The 23,143-nt window shown below is 42.7% G+C and overlaps 1 protein-coding gene across 7 annotated transcripts in view; it reads left to right on the top strand.

The window, feature by feature from the left end:
• HNF4G (hepatocyte nuclear factor 4 gamma) overlaps positions 1 to 23,143 on the top strand; it is a 162,189-nt gene that overhangs the window by 8,571 nt on the left and 130,475 nt on the right. For 2 of the 7 annotated variants that reach the window (XM_033933467.1, XM_033933470.1), the window contains exon 1: positions 1,335 to 1,515. The exons of 2 other annotated variants lie outside the window; for them this stretch is intronic. The gene's annotated coding sequence lies outside the window, so the exon portion shown is untranslated. Of the gene's footprint in view, positions 1 to 1,334; positions 1,516 to 7,694; positions 7,912 to 12,316; positions 12,588 to 23,143 lie in introns of those variants that run through there. 3 more of the 7 variants (XM_033933465.1, XM_033933466.1, XM_033933468.1) reach the window with 2 other exon arrangements.

Here is a 23,143-nt window from a genome sequence, read left to right as displayed (position 1 = left end):
AGTATGGTAAAATATAATATGACAAAAACATGGCTTGGTGAGACAAAAGGAGAGGGAAGCTGTGGAAAGGAGTTCTCCTTTTACAAGACAATTTACCTGCTCAAAAGGCTGGCAAAATGCTGGATGTTTTGAAGCAGTTGGGGTTTCAGTGACATAGTGACAGAGTAACATAGTAGATGACGGCAGATAAAGACCCGAATGGTCCATCCAGTCTGCCCAACCTGATTCAATTTAAATTTAAATTTTTTTTATTTAAATTTTTTTCTTCTTAGCTATTTCTGGGCAAGAATCCAAAGCTTTACCCGGTACTATGCTTGGGTTCCAACTGCCAAAATCTCTGTTAAGACTTACTCCAGCCCATCTACAACCTCCCAGCCATTGAAGCCCTCCCCTGCCCATCCTCTACCATACAACAGACACAGACACAGACCTGCATGTCTGCCCAGTACTGGCCTAGTTCAATATTTACTATTATTTTCTACTATTATTTTCAATATTTACTATTATTGCATAGACCATCCATCCTACCTTCCAGATCTAGCCCCAACCGACTATTTTCTGCTTCCAAACCTTAAAAAGAGTTTGAAAGGGTGACAATTTTCAAGTGGTTCAGAGGTGATTGCAGCAGCGGAGCAGTATTTCAGTGACCAGACAGTCAGAGTATTTTTGGACGAGTTACAGAAACTTCAGACACGATGTACCAAGTGTGGATATGTGAAATAACTTGTAAGTTTCATGGCGTCATGTTATTCCCTTATTGGCTGGGCTGAGAACTTTTCAGCACCCCTTCGACTGCCATCCACAGAGTTGGTGTCAATGCTTGCTTCTAGATTCAGAAACATGTGGATAAATAATAATATTGCATAACTGATGCATGTAACTGTGCACCTTGCCCATGTGTATTCCCATTTTCCAACTTTACACTTGCACATGTCTGCACATCTGCCTGTACAGTATATGCCATTATTTTAATCATGTACCTGCTCACCTGGCAATAAATATTAGTGTAGTCTTCATAGAATTACCGTAATATTCTTTAAAACTGGTCAGTTAGAAAAATATACTGTATATATGTAATATATGTACAGTATTGTTCTTTAATGGTGTCCTGTGCATATCACATATGGCTTAGAGCAGGAGAAGAGAGCCAATCAGTTTCTGGTCTCCTTCCTACTGTGCGTAATTTGTTGTTCTGCAGGAAGGTAAAGCTGTGGAACAGAGGCCATGGCAGCTTTCAGTTTTCATTGAGGTTAGTTGGTTACTGTTTAACATCCCCACCCACATTTCAGTTTGTTTAGTAAATCGATCTATGGAAGGCTGTCCTGTCGCCATTGAGAAAAGCTGATATTCTAAAGCATATGTTAACATCGCCCCCAGCTTAGTGAAACAAACAAAAAAAAATTAATAATAATAAAAAAGAGAACTCCCCCCCCAACTAGGACATGAGACAAACTGAGAATTCATAATCGAAGAATGCTGATTTCCTGATTAGAAGACAGTGAAAACTCTGAAAAGGTATGTTTCCGATATGCTCCCCTCCTATGTTCAGGCATCTTAAAAGATGCCGAGAAGAGCTCTTCTGCTTCACCTGCCCTGCTTTGAAAGAAGGGTCAGTTTATTGGGTATTTTGCTTAGTTGTTTTTAAAGCAATGAATCTGCACAAGCGTGTGTGCAAGAGAGGACGCAATGGCTTCTTTAAGGATATCATGTGACTTTCTTGTCAGTAAATTGTAGGTGTGTGCAGGTGAGGTCGAGTTTAACCTCATGGAAGCAGTGTGAAATTATGGCATGTATCTTTTTTGCTATCTTTCAATTGTGTGCAGTATTGTATTCAGACGTTGTGTCAATATGGCAGAAACGTGTTTTAAATTTTTTTTTATTTTGAGCCAGTTTCCTCACACAATTGAATCTCATTTCAACGTTCATCACTTTTTTTTTTCTCTCTCTCTCTGATTCCAGTTTCAGAACAATTGTGTTGAAAGCAACACCTGTGTTGTGTTTTTATGATTTCTGGGATGTAGCAAAGAATAATGTTAGTTTAAACAAATTTGGCATGAGATTGTAAGCTCTTTCGAGCAGGGACTGTTTTCGTACTCTTTTTGACTGTGCAGCGCTACGTGCATCTGGTAGCGCTATAGAAATAGTAGTAGATTGGTTGCAATAAAGGTTTTAAAAAAATATATAGTAATGCTAGCAGCTCATGTAGATGTGATGTATTTTTATCATCATTATTATTATAGTGGACATTTAAAATTTTCCAAATGTCATATGTAATAGAGAAGAGGTATTTGTAATACATAGAAAGACACAGTGGCTTTAGTTCTGCAATATTCCTTCTACTGCGTGCATGTCCAAATATCTGTAAATATTTGCTATTTTAACCCTGTTAGATAAAAGAAAGGTCGACTTGAGGGGGAGGGGGGTTGTGATTGTACATGATGGTGGACGGTTGGGAGCTTTGGTATTCAACTGTCAAGTAGAGATTTCTCACTTACAATTTTTTTAACACCTTCAAATACTGTATATAGGCCACAGTGTGCCACCAAGCTAGATTAGGTTACAAATCCATAGACGTTGGATTGTGTCACTATAATATAGATTTTTAAAAATGGGTAAAGTACATAGAATAGTAATTACTAGCGTTACCAAAATGAGGAAAATGCTAGTTTTTAGGATATAACATTTAGGTGCTCCCAACAACTAAATTTAACTATCTCAGCTTTAAAAAAGAATCTCAAAACCTACTTATACGACAGACCTCATCAACCTATAATTTAAATATTGCAGCCATCTAAAAAAAAAAAACCCCACAAAAAAAACCATCATCATTATTCTGGACACAGTATGGAAAAGCTCCAAAAATTGTAATTTACAGATATGACCCTCCCAGCTCACCCCTATGAAAATTTTAAAATTTGTAACCAAAATGCCACTGTCATAGTATTTCCCCATATTATATGTGGGTCTCTTACCCCTTCCTTTACAAAGCTGCATTAGCATTTTTACCGCCACCCACCACGGTAACAGCTCTAATGCTCATAGAATTCCAATGAGCATCCAAGCTGTTACCGTCATGCCGGCGCTAGAAACGTAAAGGAGGGGGTTAACTTGTAATCTATTTTTGTTGTAATCTATTTTTGGACAAGTGTGATACATATATTCAGATTAGATTAAGTTTTCAAAAGATAAAAATGTCCCAAAAATGGCATAAAGTGGTCGGAAGAGGTGGTGTTGTAGACAGTAGTGCTGTTCAATTCAGGGGAAAAAAAAAATTTGATTCGATTCAATTCGACTTGGCTAATTGAATCAATTTTTTGATTTGATACGATTCGATTTGCTTTCTACCACACAGCTTTTTAAGTTTAAATGTTTTATTTAACCAAGACAATATCATGTCAAAGTTAACATAGTTAAAAAATTAGCTAGTAAAACGGATTACATGAACATTTTCTAGTTTATATTTAGAAATATTACACACCCACACCCTTTTACAAAACCGTAGCATGTTTTTAAACTCCTGCCACGGCGGCAACAGCTCTGACACTCATAGAATTCCTATTAGCTTTGGAGCTGTTATCGCCATGGCCGGTGCTAAAAACAACACTATGGTTTGTAAAATGGGGGGTAGTTTGTCATTGTCCCTCTATAAGCTATTATCTTCCCCCCCCCCATTCTAATTCATCATCTGACTATGCAGCGTGAGTCTGGCCTCCCAGTACACCCCCACCCCTCCTTCTGACAAGCATATCACACCTGTTTTCTGCCCTGTTTCCTCTGCCACTACTGTTTTCTGTGATGTGCAGAAGTGGCACTAAAGTGGAGAGATGCAATGTGACTTTCCATAATGCCGTACTGCTATACATTCTGCCGATGCTGATGCTAATCACACCCATCTCTGAAGTCACTTCCTTTTTTAAAAAAAAATTATACATTTATTGATTTGTTACAACATATAACAACTTCAGGCAATAAACAAATTCAAGGAAAATACATCAGACTCAAAGAAAATATAATATCAAGACCACATTATTATGGGGGCTGATTGACCTGTAGGAGTCACCAGGAAAACAAGAACAAACAGTATACCAAAGTCTTCTAAGTCAGGCAGATAAACATGCTATGTCATGCAATCCCAACCTCTGCATTAGTTACAGGCAATATATCTATTTAAGGTTTATCTTGAAGAAAAATTTCTAAATGGGCTGGATCAACAAAAATATATCTAGTATTCTGATATGTCACTAAACACTTACATGGGAACTTAAGAAAAAATAATGCTCCCACAGCCAAGACTCGAGTCTTGAGTTGCAGGAGCTTTTTTCTCCTGTATTGCGTCTGTTTAGACACGTCTGGAAAGACATTTATCTGTGGACCACAAAACAAGGCATTTTTATTTATAAAATATAATTTACGAATGGCTTGTTTTTCTATTTCAGTCCTAAAGGTGACCAACAATGTTGCTCTTTTGGCTATAAAGTCTTTCGATGACTCCAGGAATTGAGAAATATTTAAACTATCAGGTGACACTAATTGATCTTCTCCCTCCCTCCCCCTCTTCTGAAACCATTTAAAGGTTATCCAGAGAAAAAATTTCTAATTGAATATAACAAAGTATATCTTTCAAATGCATTTTTAGTAATTCCAAAGGAGAAAGATAATGGGATATAGGAAAATCCAGAAATCTGAGGTTTCTAGATCTCATAATGCCATATTGCTATACATTCTGTCGATGCTGATGCCAATTGCACCCATCTCTGAAGTCACTTCCTATTTTTGAGGGGATAGTACCAGCAGTATGTGTTGCAGCGCTACATTTTGGAAGGTCCTGCTGTGGCAACCATCAGAAGTGTGGCAGCTTCCAAGAAATGTGGAGGGGCATAATAAAAAAAAGGTCTAAGTCCCTTTCTGGCCTAAGGCGCTAGGCACCTATAGGGTTACCAGGTGTCCAGATTTTCCCAGACATGTCCTCCTTTTGAGGACATGTCTGGGGGTCTGGATGGCTTTTCAAAACCCGGCACTTTGGGTTTTGAAAAGCCTCCTCAAATCATGTCGGGCAGAGAGGAAGTCCGCGCATGCGTGGACTTCCTCCCTGCGCGACAACAGCAGCCAGCAGGGGGTGGGGCTAAGGTGGGACTGGAGGAGGGATTAGGGCATTATAGGGTGGGGCTGGGCAGAACTGGGAGGAACTGGGGGCAGGTCTAGGGGGTCCGAATTTTCCGATTGGAAAATCTGGCAACCCTACCAAAGTAGGCAACAGGGAAATGTCCATTCTAAAAAAAACCCCAAAACATCAAAATGAGGAGTTTTTTTTTTTTTTTTCGAGAATGGCCTAGCTGTACATTCAGGCGTTTAATCACTCAGACCACCACCAAACGTCCAAAACAAGACCTTGTAGGCGTAGGAGGGACCAGTCCTTTGTCTAAAACCATGATTCTCTAACCAGCATCTGTTATAAGCACTGGTTAGAGAATCATGGAATCGTTCCCCCCTTTCCCCCCGCAACGATCACGGCAGGAGGGTTCCCAATCCTTGCTGCCCGCACTCGCTGAAACCTCCCCACAACGATTGCTGCAAGAGAGATGCCCAATTTCTCCTGCCGGACACCCTTCGACCCCCCCTGAAAATTCACCAGCAGGAAAGATGCCTAATCTCTCCTGTCGACACTCCCTACTCCCCTGAAGGTTTGCCAGCAGGAGAGATGCCTAATCTCTCCTGCCAACACCCCCCACTTCCCTGAAGGTTCGCTAGCAGGAGGGATTCTCAGTCCCTCCTGGCAGACACCCCCCAACCCCCAAAGCCTACCTGGACCATCCAAGCCCATCCCCATAGGACCCCCCACCCCTACCTGGATACCCCTTAATCCCACCCAGACCCCCCCAATTTAGATGGCTGGATGGATGGGTCCTTCCTGCATCTGGCCGGCAGGCCCGCCTTCACTCGAATAGCGGGCCTGCCCCTTTGCGATGCATCTTGGGATGCACTTAAGGCCTGGTGCTTTGGATGCCAGGCCAGGCCTTGGGATACACTTAAGGCCTATAGAAGAGGCACCTGGGCCAACCGAAATCTTAGGCCCATCTCTCAGTGCATTCTGGGATGCACTAGGAGTGGCCTAAGATTCTGACTGGCCAGATCCCTTAGGCCACCCCCCATAGGAGGGCTAATCCACAACTTATACCCATTTTCACTTTGTCTAAGTCAAAACGTATAAGTTCCATCCAGGCAACCTGCCAAACTTTCAATTATCATTGCAGGCCGACTAAGTCCAGGTTGGCCCACCTCCCGTCCACCTCCCGCCCTAACCACTCCTTGAAAAATGCCCCTTTTCACTCTGGGAGTACAGTGGCAGTGAAAAGGCCTAAGCTGCTTTTAGATACATCTAAAACCCATTTCGATTATCGGCATTGGACGACCTGTCTTTTTGATCGTCCAAGTGTAGATTTAGGCAGGTGTTTAGACATATTTTCATTTTGATTATGAGTCCTCTACTGTCTAGAAATAGTGTCAGAATATCTTGTGTGCTCTCAATGGAACCCTTCCCTCCTTTCTCCCAGTGTCATAAAAAGGGCCAGACATCTGCCCTAGCAGACTCGTTTCAAGTTTCTTTAAAATTTTTTATCCTGCCTAATCAAACTTCTAGGCGGCGTACAATAATAATAAAAACATACATTGAGTATAATACAAACTTAAAATTATTGGACATCTTTAGTGGTAGTTAATACATCCAAGGACGCTTTAACCAGGGACAAGCAGGACCAGAGAGTAAAATGGTAAGAACTACAATAATAATAATTTTTTATCATTATACACTGCTATACCAGAAGTTCAAAGCGGTTCACAACATAAAAATTAGTACATGCAGTGTGAATAAAAATGACATAAAAGTTACAGCAGGTAAAATGAAATGCAGCAATTAAAACATAAATAATTTAAAAGAAGACACATTAAGATACCAACCTGTATGTATTTCAATAAAATATTTTCAAACTTTCTTTTATTTTCTTTGTCTTCATGTTAGTCTCTTTATTTTTAGGTTTTCCTTATGTATTCATTTCCCCCCCTCCCCCATTTTATTATATTTCCTTTCCCTTCTTATTCTTCTTCTCTTAACCTTTCTTATACAGTATATTTATTTTCTGTTCCTTGCCCCAGATCCCACTTCATTTCTGTCACTTTTTTTTAAACTTTTTTATTCTGCTCATCTTTTTCCACTTATCCTTTTTCTGCTTTCTCTCTTACTTTCACATTCAAACTTAAATCCTGACTTTTCAAACAGGGTAAAGGTAATGGATGGATGGATTTGTGGAACATTCTCTGTTACCAACATTTTCAACCCCTCCTCTTAACCTTTCCAGTTTTTTACCAGCCTTCTCCTCTGCATTCCCTCATTTGTGTATAAAGTGCACCGGAAGAGAAAGACAGGCTGTAGGGACGGGCAGTGCCGAGTCTGTTAAAAACTATGTAGCTAGCTCTGCTGCTCTATGTAAATTTAAAAGAACACACAAAAAGCGCAGTAAAAGTCAATGGGTTCTTTAAGTGGGACCAACCTCCGTACTTAAGCAACAGGCAGCGAGGGATGTAAATGAGACACTAAGGTGCAAACTAGAAAAGAAAGCCCTGAGCTCTGTTTTTAGCTACGGTAATCAAGGAGGCAGGAGGGGCTGCAGCAGATTTATATTGTTGCTGCTGGGAGACGCTGAAGCTAATCTCTGAAAGAGAAGAAAGAGTAACTACTGGCTCACTTGCAGCACAGGCAGGGCCAATCTCCCACAAGCAAACAAAATGCATTATTGGGGCTGGGAGAGAACTCCTGCACAGGAACTTACAGTAGAAGGAAGGACTCAGTCAAAGGGAAAGCCCGAGTGGGCCTGTGCAGATTGACGGCGAACGCCACGAAAGAACCGTGCTGAAATGGTGAGCCCAGTTTGAAAAAACAAACAAATCAATTTGAATCGATTCAGCCAAAGTGAATCAGTGAATCGATTTGAATCATGAATTGGGCAGCTCTAGTAGACAGACTGTGTCTGAATACAAGAAAGTGTGGGATAGGCACTTGGGATCTCTTAGAGAGAAATAGATAATGATTACTGCTGATGGGCAGACTGATTGGGCCATTTGGCCTTTATCTGCCATCATGTTTCTATGTTTCTATTTGTATATTTTGTTTGCTAAAACATCCAAATTGCCATTTTTAAAATATATTTTTAGATGATTTTTATGCTATTTGTCTGCAGTTTGTGTAAATCTCAAGGGGAAGTGTTTTGTGCTGAATTAGGCTGAACCTATGATTTGGACATTTTTCTACAATAACTGATGCTCATGGATTCGGCCATGGGTGAATTAACTTGGCTGTGCCCTGCACAAGCAAGGGGTAAGGGATGGGATTGAAAGAAGAGGGTTAAGTTAGTGTACAAGGTAGTGAATAGATCAATTAAGATTGATGGAACAGGTGGTTGGGATGGGGTATTGGAGGGTAGGAATGCCAGGTTTCAGCAAGCTCTGGGCATTGTAGGAAGGTAGGCTTAGAGGGAAGGGGCTGGGCTGGAAATGTGGATGAGGGGAATTTCTTCAGGGCTTATCTTTGGTCAGCAGGATTGTAGAACAGGGCAGTAAACTGCAAGCAGCATTTTCAGGAACTGCAGTTTGTCATCACAGTGTTCGATTCTGGCCTGCGGCATTATAGGGTTTGCAGGGATGAACATTAAGTGTAGTAGTATGTGCGTTTTGCATTTTGGGTTTTTTTTTTTTTGTGAAGTTGGGGAGCAGTGGTGGGTTTATTTTCTGCAATACCTTTTAGGCGTGGGGGGAACCAGTCTTTCACCTAAAAGCATTATTCTCTAACCGGCGTCTTTCATAAACGCTGATTAGAGAATTGTGGAACAACCCCCCACCCTGCAACGATCACAGCAGGAGAGTTTCCCAATCTCTCCTGCCAACTCCCTCAAATGTTTGCAGCAATAGAGATGCCCAATCTCTCCTGCTGACACCAACCGCGATCCCTCCCCCCAAATGATCATGGCAGGAGAGATGCTCAATCTCTCCTGCCAACACCCGTCACAACTCCCCAAATGATCACGACAGGAGGGATGCCCAGTTCCTCCTGCCCGGCACCCACCAAGACCCCCGATAGTTCTTCAGCAGGAGAGATGCCAAATTTCTCCTGCCGCCCCCCCTTCCTGAAAATTCACTGGCAGGAAGAATGCCCAGTCCTTCATGCCGGACAACCCCACCCCCATAAAGGCAGCCCACCCAGCCTCTACCAGGACTCCCCTAACCCCCCCTGGATCCCCCACCCAAAGCAGGAACCCCCTAACCCCACCCGGACCCCCTAACCTTTTTAGATTACCAGCTGGACGAGTCCTTCCTACATCCGGCCGCCAGGCCCGCCTTCACTGGAATGGTGGGCCTGCCCCTTCCAGGTGCATCTTGGGATGCACCAGGGAGGGGCCTAACCCTCTGATTGGCCCAGGCACTTAAGGCCCTCCTGTTTCAAAGTAATATTATAAACATAATTTATCACTATTTTGGCACATATTAGTTATTCACTGTATGAGCACACAATAGGGGCACCTGATGATGGTGTGCGGCTAAAAACAGGTTGTTTTTGGCCTATGGCTTGTTTAAGCAATTGAATGGGTTCTGGTACCCTCTCTTCTGAGCATATCACCTCACAATGAGGACCCCTATTCACATCATTAATATGTCTTTAATATTGAGTGATTGTGTATGTAGGAGGTTTCTTGTCCCTCTCCTGTGTAGTCTTTTTCCCAATAAGCATTGATTGTGTTTCTTTGAAGTACCATTGTGCTTTCATTGGGGCTTTTTTGCTGAAGATTTAAAAGTACAGCACCAGGATGAGGTAGATGGGTGAGAAGAGTCATAACTAACGTGACCATTTATTTTTTTCATCAAAACGGGACATCTATTAATATTCAGCCCCGCCCCATCCCACCCTAGCCCTGCCCCCAATTTCATCCATTCATTTTTCACCCCCTTCCATTCAATGTCTGCCCTCCTCCCCACACTTCTATTCAGCATCTGTCCACCCTCTCCCCCACACTTCCATTCAGCACCGGTCCCTCCTCTCTCTACCCCTGCCATCTACTGTTCACCTTCTCTGCCCTTTCCATCCAGTATCCACTCTCGCTCTCATTTCAGCTTCATCTCTCTTCATTTTTCTGTCTCCACCCCTTCCCCTGTGCTCTGGCATCTGTCTCTTCTCCTTTCCTACCTTCCTTCCCACCCAACCCCATGGCCTCGCATCACACACATTTCCTTCTCTTCTACCTTACGTCTGTCCCTGGAAAGATGGTTGAAGCACTGATCAAGGATAGCATAGTCCGGCACCTAGATACACACGACTTGATGAAACCCAGTCAACATGGGTTCAGGAAAGGGAAATCATGTTTAACGAATTTACTTCAATTTTTTGAGACCGTGAACAAGCAAATTGATAGTGGAATGCCGGCTTAGACTTAGTCGTACAGCATGTATAACAGAAAATTTTACAACAGAGCCTAGAGGTAACTTGGACGTTGTGACTTAGACCATGTAAGTTACAAAAACCCACCTAAAGTCACCAGATAAGCACTGCAAACACATAATACAGACCCCCCACACACACACTACCCCAGTGATCACTGACCCCCCAACCCCATAAAAATCGTAATCACACCTGTAAAATTCAGCCTCCAGAACATCATCACCTGGCAGCCTGGCATAAGAAAGCCTAGTCGTCCTGCACAGAGGCAGCTTAAGTCATCTTGGGGGTGGGTTAGGGACTCATAGAGAAGAGGCCCCATGCCCATAATCCCCTGGAATTACTTCATTGATACTGAAACATGTGCACTCCCCTATACACTCCCAAAACCCTTTTGTACTGGCATATAAGTGGCTCCTGCAGCCATAAGGGCTATTAGGGTGGTAGATAAGTGGGCCTAGGGGATTCTGGAAGTGATTTGGGGGGGTTCACCATGACCTATAAGGGAGATGTAGTGAGATGAAAACATGGCACCCTTTTTGTGAAGTTCACAGTAGTGCCCTTTAATGTACCCCACTATTTAGATGCCATGTTTGGGTATTCAGTCCATCACTTTGCAGACCCCTCCCACATCCAACAGGGCTTGTTCTAGGCGTTTTTGACTTGGACGAAAAGTTGGACAAAAATATGGTATAAAGATAGACGATTTAGCGGCTTGGACAATCAGATCGGCAGGACGTATAGTTAAACGATTTTTGAAAGGGAAAAAAATTTGGCCGTATTTTTCGAAAATGTGTCCTAAGCTGTTTTTTTTACTTTAGACGACTTGCGACTTAGACGAAAACGGACTTAGACGTTCCTTTCAATTATGCCCCTCTTACTGTTTTTATGCGGCCCTCCAAGTACCACAGCTTTAAACTGAGTCAAAACAATTTTTTTTAAAAAGCATCTATTACCAGAGCCTCTTTCTGATAGTGATGCTGTCTTTTTGTCTGTTCTGAGTGGCAGATTTTACTTTTTTATTCTTTTCATGTTTCTGCTGCAGCTGTCCTGACTCATAACAATATTTTGGGATGAATTTCCACTGCACTAGCTTATGAGCTAAAAAATTATGACATTCTCTTCTTGTGCCTTGGACTGAGACATAAAAATATATAAAGAACACTGTCCCTTCTTCATTTTTTCCTGTAGGCATAATGTACTTTGTAAACGATCTGGTATATAGAACAGTTTAAGGATATTTTTTTTCTCTTACACATGAAATTGTAAATTAAACATGTAAACATTAGTGATAGACACTAGGTAGCAATGTAGTATATTCTAGCTGAGGGAATATTATTTGTTGCATAAAGTGAGGAGCCCTCACTGTGAAAGGCACATCTTCAGGCCCTTAAGCTCAGTGATCTCCAACACGCGGCCTCTGAAGCATGGGCATCAGAGTGGGGGAGGCCACAGGAGCCACCCCAAAGGTTGGCAGTCACCAGTCAGTTATGACTAAGGTGACCATACGTCCCGTTTTGAACGGGACTGTCCCTTTTTCAGCTCCCCTGTCCCGTTGTCCCCATGCATAGCTTTGGGACGTCGAAAAGTCCCGTTTTCAGAGACGGCATCCTGAAGCTGTGTATGGGGGCCAACGGGACAGGGGATTGCAGGAGAATGGGCTGTCTCCCTGCCCCAGGACCAGCATTAGGGGGGGGAGCAAAAAGGGCAGGGCGTGGCCACCCCTCCCCCCCCCCAACTGTCTGGTGAGGTCTTCTTCCCTCCCTTCTATTCCCTCACTACCCTCTTGCCTGCAAGTGACAGGCCGCGGGGCTCTAACATGGCACACACTGGCTTCCCTTCGCATCCGAAACAGGAAATGATGTCATTCCTGTTTCGGAGGAGAAGGGAAGCCAGTATGTGTCGTGTTAGAGCCCCGCGGCCTGAGTTCAATTCACTTACGGGCCGTTACTGTGGAGACAACAGGATGCTTTGCCATCTCCCACCCATTACCTACCTCAGTGCCTCTTCGCTGGGGTTACCGGGCAACGAAGATGGGCCCAGACTGGAGAGAGAGCTCGTGAAGGTGGCAGACTGCCTGCCACACCCCGAGGGCCACAGCAACTGACAGGTAACCGCCCAGCGTACAAAACTTCTAATCAGTCACACTGGATGCTAATCGTTTTGGATTTTCTTTTTCTCCCTCCCCTTCCATGCTCTGGCATTTCCTCTCCTTCCTTTCCCTTTGGTCTAGCATCTGTCTCCTTAGTTTCCCTTCCCTTATACCCTGGCACCTCTCTGCTCTCCTCTTCTATCTATTCCTCCCCCCTCCATTATCTGGCATTTTCTCTACTTCCTTTCTCTCCCTCCCTCCTTCCTTGCCCCTGGTCTGGCATCTGTCTTCTTCCCCCTCCATGTGTTATACATGCTGTACGACTAAGTCTAAGCCGGCATTCCACTATCAATTTGCTTGTTCACGGTCTCAAAAAATTGAAGTAAATTCGTTAAACATGATTTCCCTTTCCTGAACCCATGTTGACTGGGTTTCATCAAGTCGTGTGTATCTAGGTGCCGCACTATGCTATCCTTGATCAGTGCTTCAACCATCTTTCCAGGGACAGACGTAAGGCTCACAGGTCTGTAGTTGCCCGGTTCCCCTCTCGATCCTTTTTTGAAAATTGGCGTAACGTTCGCTATCTTCCAGTCTTCTGGTATCTGTCCAGTTCTGATTGTCAGATTGGCAAGTTTTTGCAATAGCTCTCCGATTTCAACCTTCAATTCCTTTAAAACTCTCGGGTGAATTCCATCCGGTCCAGGGGATTTGTCACTTTTAAGTTTGTCGATCTGGTAGTATATCTGGTCCAACTCCACTTCAACTGTGGTGAGGCTGTCTTCTATTACTCCACTAAACACTTTCACTGCTTCTGGTATTTTTGCGGTATCCTCCTCCGTAAAGACGGACGCAAAGAAGGAATTTAGTTTGTCTGCAATTTGTTTATCCTCTTTGATGTACCCTTTTCTTCCCTGGTCGTCCAGGGGTCCCACCGCCTCTTTTGTGGGTTTTTTCCCTTTCACGTATCTAAAGAAGGGTTTGAAGTTTTTGGCCTCTTGCGCTAATTTTTCCTCATAGTCCTTTTTGGCATCTCTCACCGCCTTGTGACATTTCTTCTGATCATCTTTATGTTTTTTCCATGCTTTGGTTGTTTTCATGTGTTTCCATTTTTTGAAAGAGTCCTTCTTTTCTTTTATGGCTTCCCTCACCTGTCTGGTAAGCCATGCCGGTTCTCCCTTACCTTTTGTTCTCCCCTCTTTGGAGATCCTCGGAATGTGGAGATTTTGTGCTTCTGTGATAGTATTTTTCAGTAGGGACCATGCCTGGTCTACCGTTTCAAGTTTGTCCACCTTTTTCTTGAGTCGTTTTTTCACCATGGCTCTCATGTGATCGTATTTGCCCTTTTTAAAGTTTAAGGTTTTGGTTAAGGTTTTGGCATGTTTTCTATTCCCGATGTCAAGCTTAAAGCTGATCACATTGTGATCGCTCGTCCCCAGCGGTACCGTAACTTCTACTTCTTTTGTCGGACCCGTGAGGCCATTTAGTACCAAGTCCAGGGTGGCGTTGCCTCTTGTCGGCTCTTTTACCATTTGTTCCAGGAAGCAATCCCCTAGCGCCTCCAGGAACTTGGCCTCCTTGCCGCAGTTGGAGGTTCCTAGTTTCCAGTCTATCCTCGGGAAATTGAAGTCTCCCAATATTATTACATTGCCCGTCTTGCATTCTTGTTTGATTTCCTCTATCATTTCTGAGTCAGTTTCCTCCGCCTGTCCTGGGGGACGATAGTAAAGGCCAATTTTTGTGTCTGCGCTGTTTTGGCCAAGAATCTTGATCCAGAGGGACTCTAGCTTCTCTTTCATTTCCGTCGTAGCCACTTCAACAGATTCTACTCCTTCCTGAACATATAGGGCAATACCTCCACCTTTCTGCCCTACTTGATCTCTTCTATATAGTTTGTATCCCTGTAGCACTGTGTCCCATTTGTTTTCTTCATTCCACCATGTTTCTGTTATGCAAATGATTTCCAACTTATCATGTCTTGCTATTGTCTCTAGTTCCCCCATTTTGTTTCCTAGACTTCTAGCATTCGTATACATACATTTGAGTTCTCTTCGTGTTACCTTTTTGGACTTCCTACTCTTTACTGTCTCTACTGTTTCTTTCAAGGTTTCCTTAACCGCTCCAGTGTTGTCTCCCTTGTTTGCTGTACGGTCATCCCCTCCTGTGTCTGAGTTGTCCCTTCCTGCCTTGTCTTCCTTATTTGCTGTGAGGTCGTCCCCTCCTGTGTATGAGTAGTAGCCCATGGTTTCTTCATCGGGGCATCCTGTCGTCCGTGCCATCGACTGGTGGTCGACTGTCGGCTTTCCCCTATTTGTTAGTTTAAAGCCTTCTCGATGGCCTTCTTCATGTTGCCTGCCAATACTCTTGCTCCTTCCTTGTTGAGGTGTAGTCCATCCTTTCTGTAGTACTTGCTTTTTCCCCAGAATGCCGTCCAGTTGCGCACGAAGTCAAAGCTTTCTTCTTTGCACCATCGTCTCATCCAGGCGTTAATAGCTTGCAATTCCCCTTGTCTCTTTCCATCCGCTCTTGGTACTGGGAGGATCTCGGAGAAGGCCACCTTCACCTCCCTGATCTTCAGTTGTCTTCCAAGTGAGCGGAGCTGGCCCTTCATCTCTTCCCTGTCATACTTCCGTCCGCTCACATCATTTGTTCCCACGTGGATGAGCACAGCAGTATCCTCTCCCCCTGCGCTGTCTATTATCCTGGAGATCCTGTTGGCCACATCCTTCACTCTTGCTCCAGGCAGACAGGTGACGATTCTGTCCTCTCTTCCTCCTGCGGTGTGGCTGTCCACGTGACGTATAATGGAGTCACCTACGATGATCCCCATCTTCTTTATTCGGGGGTTTCTCAGGGGTCGTAAGTCCACATCTATGGTATAAGGCCAGTCTTCTTCCTCCAGTGCTACTCTTGAAATAGTTTTCGGCTCTTCAGATGGGAGGACGTCTTCCTGTGTTCTCTCCCTTTCTCCTGGTGTGTGGATGTCTCCTACCTCATCTTCGGTTTTTTCTGTGTTTGCATGGATTTTTAAATAAATAAATAAAATAAATGATGGCAGATAAAAGCCAAATGACCCATCCAGTCTGCCCATTTGCATCATCTACCTGCCTGTACCTCGCTTTCTTGAATTTAGACACAGCCTTTGTCTTATTATTCATAGATTTCAAATCTTATCGAAGTAGGGATAAATTCAAGAAAGGCCGCCTAAAGTTAGGCGCCAAAACTTTTGGGCAATAAGTGCCAATTCTATAATGGCTTTCTGTGTGGAATTGCCATCATAGAATACTACCATAAGTCTGCATTTACATACCTGACTTTAGGCAGCAGCGTGAGCACTTAACGCCAGGTCAAATGCTGGTATAAGTGCTCATTTATTTATTTTCAAAATTTATATATCACCTACAACTAGGTGGTTCACAGAGTACGAACATAAAAACGTAGGCATAAATATCACAAAGCAAAATCTTAATAACTACTCTTAAAATAACCCACTGCGCCACTGAAAACCTTGAACATTTCACAAAAATGATGTAAGAAGCAATTGTATTTTCAATAATTTTAAAAAATCTTAACCGGTCAGAACACAGCCATAACTGTCCCACCATAACTTAATACCTGCAGTACCAAAAAAAAAAAAAAGTAGTGGCTCTAGTTTCAGCATATCTACCTCACATTATCAGTTCCAACAACTGCTGATTTTCAGATCTCAAAGCTCTGTTAGGCTGATAAGGTACCAATCACATTAATAAAGTACCATAGTGCTTGGCAGTTGACAGTTTGATGAATTACTTTATGTTGAACTCGAAATGTAATCGGTAGCCGACGCAATTTCTTCAAAGCAGGTATAATCTGGGCTGTTCTTTCAACACTTTTAACCAACCAACCTGCGTTTTATACTAGTTTGAGCCCTGTTCCTCGTTTTAGAAACACTGAGGTAAAGAGCGTCGGCCTAATTGTAGATAGGAGCATTACAGTATGCGTATTTTGGGCATGCCCCAACTCCCACCCATGCATGTTTCTGGTCCATGTACCTCTCTATCAGTTGGATTTTGCATGCAGATTTTATAGAGTATCATCTAAGATCAGTTGCGTGTGTAATGCTAATTGGTGGCAATTAGCATCAATTAACACATGATGCCAATTATTGCTGGTTAACATCAATTATCAGCTCATTATTATGCCTGCAGCTGACCTTACTCTATAATTTGTATGTGCAAATTTGCATGCTAATCATACAGTTGGGTATTCACCTTTATGGAATTAGAGGCCAAATATCTGAGCAGAACTAGGATGGACTTAAAATTTGTGCAGACAGCAGCTGAAAGCCACTATTTGGATAACATAAATAAACTAACTAAACTAAACCTCAAGTTTGTATACCGCATCATCTCCATAAAGATAGAGCTCGACACGGTTTATAGGTAATTCAATAAATGAGGGAAGGACATAATAAGAAATTAGAGGTTATGAAGAGGATAGCTAGCTTTACATTTTAAATAGATAGCTTTACATTTTGGAGAAAAGCCAGGTTTTCAGATGCTTTCGGAATAATTGGAATGAGCCTAGGTTCAGCAATGGGGCAGGGAAGTTATTCCAAATCTCAGTGAATTTGAAGAAAAGGGATTTCCCTAATTTACCTGCATACATGACACCTTTTAATGAGGGGAAAGATAGATATTTATTTTTGTACTAAATGGACAGCTCTGGCATGGTGACTGTTTTTCATGTATTCAACACTGCTTTTTTCCCCCCCTTTTGTCCTGTGTGTCTGTCATAATTCGATTGTAAGCTCTTTTGAGCAGGGACCATCTCTTGCATGTCCAATGTATAGTGCTGCATGTGCCTGGTAGCACTATGGAAATAATAAATTGTTGTTGCTATATGTATGGCGCACTGAATATGTCTATTAATTTAATCCCCAGGACTTAAATTAATGTGGTTACCATTCTATCTGAAAGTCTAGCAAAGGTGCTTTTAGATTTGCACATCTTCCCTCTAGCTGTCAGTTTCACTCAGCTGCCTTTCATTTTTTTCTGGCATACTAGCATGTCTCTGTTTCAGGCCTAAAGATGACTCTGTGACTAATGTGATATGTGTTTCTGAGTGATTCATTTATCATTTCCACCGACATTGTGGGATTGTGATAAGAGCAGCGTAACACGATTTCTTGACTCTAGCCAAATCATGGCCGTGTTGAGTCTTTTTCCAGAATTCATGCTTTTCAACTGATATTTTTGACAATTTTTGATATTAATAATTTTGATATTTTTTTATCTTCATGGAGACTTTTAATAAAGATACATTTCTTTTTTATGGGCTAATTTTTGTTTGTAAAAACTAAAGCTGCCATACATTCCTGATCTTAATTATAGAATCTAAACATAACTCTCCTAGGCTGGATCTCAACATATCCTTCTGTACTAAGGTGTATATCTGCTTTTACTGTTTGAATTTTAGTGCATGTCCACATTTCAGACATTTTTCCCAAATGTTAAATATTAATTTGGCTCATGCATCACCTCATATCAAGAATTACACCATGTTTGCAATTGAATTTCTCTTTTCTCATACTTCTTGGGATTACCTTTTCATTTGCAAACTTGCATTAAGGATTTTTACCTTTGTGGTATTTCAGCTTCCTGGAAAATGTGTCCCACATAAGAACATGTGTTTTCATACTGGGTTAGATCAAAGGTCCATCTAGCTTGTTTCTAACAGTAGCCAATCCAGGTCACAAGTACCTGGCAGAACCCAAAATGTAGTAAAATTCCATGCCGGTGGACTTTATTATTGGGACTAAATATCCATGTGAAATTATATCTGTCATTTTTTGAATAATTAGTTTTTCGCTAGGGGCCTCTTTTACAAAGCCACACTAGCAGCTGCCGCGCGGTAACGGCTCCAAAGCCCATAGAGATTTAAAGGGCTTTGGGGCTGTTGCCACGTGGCTTTGTAAAAGAGGGGGTAATTTTCCAAGTTTATTTAAAAATTTCTTATACTGCTTACTCAAATTTCTAAGAGGTTTCAAATTTCTAAGCAGTTTACAATTGTAAAAAAACAACAGTCAACAATTAAAGACAAGAGGCAAAGCATAAGATTACAAATCAGTAGTGGGGGATAGTTATCACTAACAAACTTTGAAACAGGAAGAAAGAAGGGTAAGAACTACAATATTCATAAGATAAGAGAACAAATAAGGACAAAAAACACTGGGAGGGGGTAAACTTAGACAAAGAAAACAGTAAAATTTAGCCCTTAAAAGGGCAGTTAAAGATCCATATGCATCGAGGAATAAGTTTGAATCGAGGAATAAGTTTGCATTGAGGAATAAGTTTTTTCACCTCGCTGATTTTCACATCAACAAAATTTTTTGTTGGTGGTAGAATGTGGGTTCACCTCTCCAGTTATCTGAGGCTTTTTCTTTCATTTGTGAAACTAATTTGGTGTACAGCTGTGTCGGTTGTAGCATTATTGATGGTGTGAAGCTGTTTGTTTTTTGACTATTTTCCCTCCATTCCCTATTTTTGATTTTTTTGTAAGATTCCGTGCTACTTAGGGCTCCTTTTACGAAGGCATGTTAGGGTCTTAATGCGTGGAATAGTGTTCGCTAAATGGCTGCGCGCGCTAGCCGCTACCACCTCCTTTTGAGCAGGCGGTAGATTAGTGCGCGCGCTAATCCGGGGTGTGCACCAAAATGCTTAGCGCACCTTCGTAAAAGGAGCCCTTAGTCCCAGGTATAAGCAGTGACTTTCATCAGGTCTACCTTAATAATCGGGGGAAAGTGTGGTGCAGTGGCTAAAGCTACGGCCTCAGCACCCTAAGATTGTGGGTTCAAACCTGGGCAAGTCATCTAAACCCCCATTGTCCACCAGGACAGACAGGGAAAAATGCGGTGTCAGGTCAAAAGCGAGTCGGGACAAAGGCGCGAGCAGACAACTGAGCGCAGCGCGGAGGCGCGCGCTGAAGAAAAAGACTGTTTTTAGGGGCTACGACGGGGTGTGTGTGTGGGAACCCCCCCACTTTACTTAATACAGATCGCGCCGCATTGTGGGGGCATTGTGGGGGGCTTGGGGGGGTTGTAACCCCCAACATTTTACTGAAAACTTAACGTTTTCCCTGTTTTTAGGGAAAAAGTTACGTTTTCACTAAAATGTGGGGGGTTACAACCCCCCAAACCCCCACAACGCCGCCACGATATGTATTAAGTAAAGGGGGGGGCTCCCCCCAAAAAACCCCCACCGCAGCCCCTAAAAACAGTCTTTCTCTTCGGCACGCACCTCCGTCTTGCGCTCAGTTGTCGGCGTGCCCCTTTGTCTTCCGCGTTACTGTCTATGAACCAAAAATGCTTTTGTTCCTGAATAAAATAAATGTAAACCATTCTGAGCTCCCCTTGGAGAACAGTATAGAAAATTAAATAAATAATTATTTATGGATTTTATTTCCAGCAATGTGCCTCTATCACATCTTCCAGCAATGAGTTCCACAGGGTAACTAAGCATTTAGGGCCAGATTCTCTAACCGGCACTGTTGTTGGTGGTCAACTTAAAAGTGTCTGACGATTGCCTGTCAATCACGTGACGGTACCATTTACAGCAAAATCCGGGGATGGTCTGTTCAGTGTTTTGTAAATGGGCAGCAGCCTCTCCTGCCCGCTTAAACTATTCCTAATATTGACCCCCCCCAACGAGTTTTCAAACCAGTCTGAAAAATCCATGGATTTTGTTTTTGACTTGGCTTAATTAGTTTTCACATTCTTATTAATTAGTATTGTATATAAGAAAAATTCCTAGAATTATAATTTCATGATAAGTGACAGTGTGTGAAAAACAAGAAATACCCCAAGTAATTTAGATTGGACCCATAGTACAGAGTTGTCAGGCAGAAAAGTGAAAAACATAAAGCAAATAATTTGTTGGGAATGGAAAACATTATGTCATTTAATTGCAAAGCAGTCAAGCAGGTCTCATTTTTTCATATACACCATGTCGCATTTTTCATGCATAATCACATGCTTAGATAACTACAATTTGCTGTTAACGACTCTGCTCCCATTAGATTTCTTCATAAAAGAGAATATTCAGGAACAGTTTGTTCTGCTGTTTTGAAATTCTCAAAATCTTACTTGAAAGTGATGAAAATATATGTAAGAAGCATATAGGAGTTGGAGCCCTCTTACGTTCTTCATTATCAGCTGTGCTTTAGCTCTGCCCCTATGAATGGATTCACTACTTTTCATACTGTCACTCCTGATGTGGGGCAAGTCATTTCACCGTCTGTTACTTCAAGTCTAAATGTAGGGGCTTATTTACGCTGAAATCTGTCTGGCATGCGGCGAAGGCCAAAAAAAAGCAAACAGAGGGCTAGACATTATTAGGAAGGAGATGGTAACTAAGATGAAGAATATTGAACGAGGGGCCGCTGAAAAGTTCTCAGCCCAACCAACAAAGCTGGGGCAGTCTCCATCGAGGGCTCGTACACTTAGGGCCTCTTCTATCAAACTGCGCTAGCAGTTTTTAGTGCAGAGAGCTGGGCTGAATGGCCCGCGCTGCTCCCGACGCTCATAGGAACTCTATGACCGTCGGGAGCAGCAGGGGCCATTCAGCGCGGCTCTCCGCCCTACAAACAGCTAGCGCAGTTTGATAGAAGAGGCCCTTAGTCCAGTGATTTTCCACTTTTTTTCATTCCATATTTTTCCGAAGGAACAAAAAAAAAGTAGAAATTCACTGGACTAAGGGTATAGCCCTCGATGGAGACTGTCCCAGCTTTGGGCTTCTTTTATTAAGTTGCGATAACGGTTTTAGCGTGCGCTGAATTACCGCACGCACTAGAACCTAATGCCGGCATTGAGCTGGCATGAGTTCTAGCCACGTAGCGCGGGTTTAGCGCGTGCTACAATTCTGCGCGTGATAAAAACGCTATCGCAGCTTAGTAAAAGGAGCCCTTTGTTGGTTGGGCTGAGAACTTTTCAGTGGCCCCTTGTAATGCCTCTCTATTGCTCCATGGTGCGACCTCACCTTGAGTATTGGTTTAAGTTGTGGTTAGCATATCTAAAAAAAAAATTAAAAAAAATTGTGGAATTAAAAAAGGTGCAAAGAAGAGCAACCATGATAAAGGTGATGGAACTCTCTCGTATGAGGAAAGGCTAAAAAGGGTAGGGCTTTTCAGCTTGGAAAAGAGACAACTAAAAGAGGATTTGATTGAGCTCTACAAAATCCTGAGTGGTATAGAATGGGTAAAAGTGAATTGATTTTTCCTGCTTTCTAAAAGTACAAAGACTAGGAGACACTCAATGAAGTTCCAAAAATGAGAGGATTTTTTTTTTTTCCACTCAAAGAATAGTTAAAGTCTGGAACTCATTGCCAGAGGATGTAGTAATAGCGGATAGTGTAGCTGGGCTTATAAAAGGTTTGGGCAAGTTTCTGGAGGAAAAGTCCATCATAGTCCCTTATCCCTGGGATCAGAAGCATAAACTCTTGCTACTATTTGGGTTTCTGCCTGGTACTTTTTTGTTGGATTGGCTAATGTAAACAGGATACTGGGCAAGATGGACCATTGGTCTATCCCGGTATGGCTATCCTTATGTACTAGGCTGTGTTACAGCATTAGTAGGCAAATAATGCATTTTAAATGCACAAGGAGGCACTTAGGATAGGAGGGTTAGATGCTTCCTAGTTAGATGTTATTTTATAAAGAAAGGTAGGCACATACTTTCCTTTATAAAACAGTGGTGTAAGTGGTAGCTACAGACCTCTGCATCAGCTCTAGAACAGGCATAAATGTCCACACTGATATTTGTCATATATATACTATGTCCCAAATTCTACATATAGTGCCCCAAAATATTGGTGCAGATTAGATGACTCAGCATGATTCAATAAGGTGCAATCACCTTTTATAGAATTGTGCTTAGCACCTATATGTGTCAAATAATTTAGGAGCACCAATTTAGGCTAGTTAAAACCAGGCCTAAATGCCTGCATCTAAGTTGTGTGTGAATGAGGTGTATTCTATAACAATGCATATAACTTTTAGAAATGCTCACAATCCACCCCTAGCTATGCCCCCTTTTCAAATTCACACACTGCAACTGGTATATACATTTTATAGAACCAAATTTTGGGCTAGATTCACTAAGCAAATCGATCGTGTACCGATCGGTTGCGACCTGATTTTACTCTGGCCCGATTCACTTACCTCTCTGCTGACCATCCTCCGATCCGCACATGCAAATGAGGGGAACGGCATGCAAAATAGGCAGGGACGCTATTCACTAACCAAAACCCTGCAACACCGACTGGGCTGGCCGATCACGAACAAACGACTGCCGAGGACCAGTCGCTCAAGCCCTTTCCGACTGACCTGCCCTGTCATCCCCAGTCTCCTGCCTGACCTGAACTCCTACAACCCCGACTCTCCCAGCTGCCCCGATCTCTTGCCTGCCTCAATCTCCTGCTGCCCCAATCTCCTGCCTGACCCGAACTCCTGCCTGTTTGGGGCATGAGGGTGATTCGTGAATCAGTGCCCCCCCCCCCCCCCGGACACAGATCAGATCCCTCACGGATCGGATCAAATCTGTG

Source organism: Geotrypetes seraphini, chromosome 2, assembly GCF_902459505.1.
Source record: "Geotrypetes seraphini chromosome 2, aGeoSer1.1, whole genome shotgun sequence".
Classification (NCBI taxonomy): Eukaryota; Metazoa; Chordata; class Amphibia; order Gymnophiona; family Dermophiidae; genus Geotrypetes; species Geotrypetes seraphini.
The sequence above is the reverse complement of the archived record's forward strand: the minus strand, read 5'-3'. Positions and strand labels throughout refer to the sequence as shown.